The sequence below is a fragment of the Diachasma alloeum genome, unplaced genomic scaffold, assembly GCF_001412515.2.
Source record: "Diachasma alloeum isolate Michigan unplaced genomic scaffold, Dall2.0 Dall_scaffold_01352, whole genome shotgun sequence".
Lineage (NCBI taxonomy): Eukaryota > Metazoa > Arthropoda > Insecta > Hymenoptera > Braconidae > Diachasma > Diachasma alloeum.
The window spans coordinates 126572-131374 of record NW_021681455.1 but is presented as its reverse complement, the minus strand read 5'-3'; the positions used below and the strand labels follow the sequence as shown (position 1 = coordinate 131374).

Sequence of the window (4803 nt, the reverse complement as noted above, 5' to 3'; positions counted from 1 at the left end):
AAAGCGCGGAACTGTTGACCTCGAGAAGACGAACAATGAAAAATAGAAATATGTTCCTCGTGGTATGTATGTATGGATGTATATGGGGGTGTGCGTACCAAATACTTATATTTCCATAATCCGGTAGTGGAGAATGAAATACTTCCATTTCCCCCATACGCTGCTTTTCCAGTGTCTGAAGACACTTCTCCCTCACCAAGGAAATTTTATAAATAGTATAATCAGTGAAAGTATGTTGATTGGAAATGCCTACTCTAGTGAACATACTTTCGTATGTCCACATGATTTGGGTCCGAAAATTTTAATTTTGGTGATACAAGGTCAGAAACTCTCGGCAGTAGTGCAGACACTGCTCTGCACCTTCTGGCTCAAGTTTCTTAGCTTTTGTAAAGTCGTATGGGTGGAAAGGATCGTGCATCAGGATGCGATTAACTATTGACTTCAGACAGTCGATTTCTCTTCCACTCGCTCGACAACTAGTTATCAAGTCTTCCTCCGCACATGCTGAAACATCTTCCCCGATGTCAAGGTCTCGCCGTGACCTTGTGGTTTGTGAGATACTCAGGTGGTTATCTCGCATGTGAGTATCCATAGTTTGGAACGTACGTGGTTACGGATGTCGTCGATTGGGCCATCTATCACGGTGCCTTTGCACTGCCTCTACTCCATGACACTCGCATTCACCATGAATACAATGAATGTCGACATACTCGTTCGAGAAATTGGTAAGTTGAACCCAACATGAATGTTTATCTTATACGAACCGCCTGCCAAATAAGGACCGCTCCCATATAAATTCGCCTTACATAGAAACCCCCTATATGGGAGTATCATATTAGACTATCCCCCTATCATATATAATCTTTCTTTTACATGGGATCATATAGAGTNCTCTCTCTCTTTTGACCAGAATCGGTATGACCACATGAGTGCTGAGAAATTGGTAAGTTGAACCCAACATGAATGTTTATCTTATACGAACCGCCTGCCAAATAAGGACCGCTCCCATATAAATTCGCCTTACATAGAAACCCCCTATATGGGAGTATCATATTGGACTATCCCCCTATCATATATAATCTTTCTTTTACATGGGATCATATAGAGTTCCCTCTCATATGAGATCCCCTTATGTGGGACCTTTCCTCATATAGGACTTCTCCATACATAGACTCCTGTCCTCATATAAGATTCCACTCATGGCCCTCGTCAGCCATGCCGATTCGATCAGTCGTTTCATATTCTCATCTGCTTGTGATTATGAGGCCTTCTTCTGTAGTTTTCCCAAATTCAACTCAAATTCAAACGTAAAGGTTTGTTATTATGACAAATCTTACGGTTTTTGTATACATTTTTATCCTTTATGCTTGAACAGTAATATGAAATATTCAATACATACAACTGTTGATGGAAGACAATTCACTTTGAGAAGGAAGAAAGGAAATAGGATTGCAAAGGAAGAGTGACAAGAATATCCTAATTGCGGAATTAAGGTTCTCATTGTAATATTATTAGAAATTGAACACATGACGTCACTTCCTTCGATATGCCCATCCGTTCATTCTGCTAATGCAGCCATTCGACCTTTACGTCTTCCAACATATTGAGCATGTCTAGCGTTTTCCATCTGATTTGCATATGCGATTCTACGACGTCACTCGTTCTCGAATTTCAAGAGTTGCTCCCTCAGAATGACATGTCCACACTCATTAACGATGCTTCTTTAATTTTCCGTCCACTTTTGCAATAACCCGTCAATGCCATCCAACTCCAGAGCCATATATTTCAAGAAATTTTGATACCAACGCCTGGTATGAATACAGAATTCCTCGACCTGAAAAGATTCCCAAAGATTTTGAAAACTTGAGAAGAGAACCTTTGACATGTATTGGATTAAGAGTTAGTTATCGTCAGATTCTTAGCGACTCGATTTTCATATCTAGATAGAACTCTTGAAATATCATAAAAAATTTAGCTGTCCGAGATTTTCGAGTTATTTGTTATGTTAGGAATTTTGATTGGAGAGCTAAGGGAAGTCTATTATTATACATTCACTTTGATCAATCAAGCTTCATCCTCAGTGGTTTTCCTTTTTTTTCGTGATTCCAGGAGATTCCAGGAATCGCGGCGGTGGTGATTGCTGGAGATTTTACGTTTAACACCATGTGTCTGTTTCCGAGATTGGTTTGTTATGGCTTGAGATTTAGTTTTGTTCCGGATTTCATGAATATCTGTTTTTTTATTCACTCTTTCCTCTCCATAATCGATATGATTAAGAATCTTTTGAATTATTGTTCGACAGAATCTGCAATGAAAATTGAAATTGATTTCCAACTGATTTCTCCGTTTGAATGATCTAAATGTGAATTATGCACGTGAACCTTTTCGAATGATTTTCGTCGGTGGGAGAAGTTCCTCTGAAATTTTGACGATCAATTCCATTGATAATATTGGCCAATAGCCCTTCCATACATCCTTCATTGTAAAATTTCTCGTTTTCTTCCCAATGTAATTGAGCGTTGATTAGCATTTCATCGAATTCGTTAGTAGCCCCTTTGAATATAACATAAAATCCATGATATTATTATTTCTATTCAATGGAAGATGGATGCGATAAAGAGTGAGTTATTATCATAATAATAAGAGAGTTGATGAGTCAGTTGATACAATTTATACAATGCTTTCAATTCTTACAATCTTTGAAATCTTCATCATCGATATCCATGTCTATTGGGATCTTGTCAATTGCTTTCGGTGACGGTTCGGCTATTGATTGCTTATGATTATCCATGATTGTTCCTACAAAATTATTATTTGCTGATAACCATCATGAAATACAAACTTTTTCCGATTATTTTCATCCGTGATAATTATATGAGATTACTCTCACTGATGAATTGGCGATGAATTGGCGATCAATCAAATTTCTCCTTCAATAATGAATTTTTCATACAATGTAACATATATATCAGTTTTTATGAGTTGATTTTTATACATAACCCATAATTATCCACGTTGTAATATATCCTCACAGTCTGCCAACCAATTTTACCTCATAGGCAGTCCAATCTGAACATTTGTAACAACTGTTGGATTCTCAATATTTGCATTTGTCATTATGAATGATACAGATTTTACCATCTGAAGAAAAATAAAATTCCATTCGTGATCGCATCCATAAATCCACATGAGAAATACATTAGGAATGCATTATAGACTATTCCTCGGGCCAGGAACTTTGTGCTAGCCCAAGATTCATCTCAATATAACCTCTAATTTCTATGACATCTCATTCTTTAGTTTATGACCGATTTCATTATTTTTCATATGTGGCATTCCCTTGTGGATCTAAAAGCACAAAGTTCCAGGTCATGTTTCTACCTGTATCATCGGAATAACCTCTTTGTTTATATGAATTCTTCAAATTGGAGTTCATTCATTGAAAATTTCTTTGTATACGATGTTCTGAACGTATTTCTCCGAATTTTCACAAATAAATTTGATTCTCAACCCAGATAATGTTCTGCATCGTGACAGAGCGACGTATAATTGTCCATGACTGAAAATTGGTGATGCTTCATCCAAATATATACCAACACGATCGAAGGATTGTCCTTGTGCTTTATTGATGGTCATCGCAAATGCTAATCGAATCGGAAATTGAGTTCGATGTAAAACAAATGGTAATTCTTTGTTATCTTTTGTATTCAATGCGATCTTCGGAATAGTGACTGCATCTCCAACTTTGTCGCCTGTTAAAACTGTACAGTACAGAATTTTGTTAGTAATTTTGCGAACGATTAGTCTTGTTCCATTACAAAGACCATCTGCTATGCATATGTTCCGGATCAACATAACTATGGCTCCGATTTTCAATTTGATTTTGAACTTCGGAAGACTCGTGAAATTTAATTTGTTTAAATATTCTGGTTGGAAGCGTAGCATTATGTCATCTCCATCGGTTTCATCAGTGTCACATGCGGTAGCTACATCGTGTCCCATCAGTTCAATTATTTCTCCAGGAAATTTCTCTAGTACTTGATCATTCAACATGTCTACTTGAATATTCAAAGCAGCTAGGAGTGTGCATTCAGCTAAATGATTTTCTTCGCTGTTATTTCTGTACAGTTCTTCAACTATATTATTGGATAAGATGTTTTCAGGAATTTCCACCTTATCAATGTTCCCATCACCTATATCAAGCAACCATTTATTCAATTGCTCTCCATCAATGCGCATATTTTGTCTCAATGTATAATTTCTCATGGAATTCCAAAATGGCAGTTTCGTTGCGCAAGCAGCCACGATTTCTTTCCGTCCGGCACGTTTGACAATGGGTAGAATTTGACGAAAATCCCCTCCAAATAAGAAACATTTATCACCGAATAATTTCTCTGATTTCATCAAATCTTTCAGAGTGACATCGATCATTTTCAATACCACACCAGGTATCATGGAGGCCTCATCCCAAATGATTATATCCCCATTGGTTAAATTTATTTTAGCACGTTTTGTTAGAAATATTGGAGTGATTTCATCATCAATTTCTGGCAAATTTATTGGTAACTTGAAAAATCGATGTGCAGTTCGTCCATTAGGTAATAGAATCGCTGCTATACCTGTCCAAGCTATTGAAACGATATTCTTCCCCAAACTACGCCAATGATGATATAAGCACTTATAAAGGAACGTTTTTCCTGTTCCTCCTGGTCCGTCAACGAAATATAATTTTTCCATTCCATTTTCCAAAGAATTTGTAATATCCATGAATACTCGTAATTGATCGCTATTTAATTTTGTCTT

The 4803-nt window shown here is 36.8% G+C and overlaps 1 long non-coding RNA gene across 1 annotated transcript; it reads right to left on the bottom strand.

Annotated features, from left to right (window-relative positions):
• Positions 1 to 2059: 2059 nt before the first annotated feature.
• On the bottom strand, positions 2060 to 2760 carry LOC107046400. The gene is made up of 3 exons (XR_001461547.1): positions 2695 to 2760; positions 2382 to 2553; positions 2060 to 2305 (listed from the first exon to the last, which is right to left on the bottom strand). It is a non-coding gene; the product is annotated as an uncharacterized LOC107046400 (long non-coding RNA).
• Positions 2761 to 4803: the final 2043 nt, after the last annotated feature.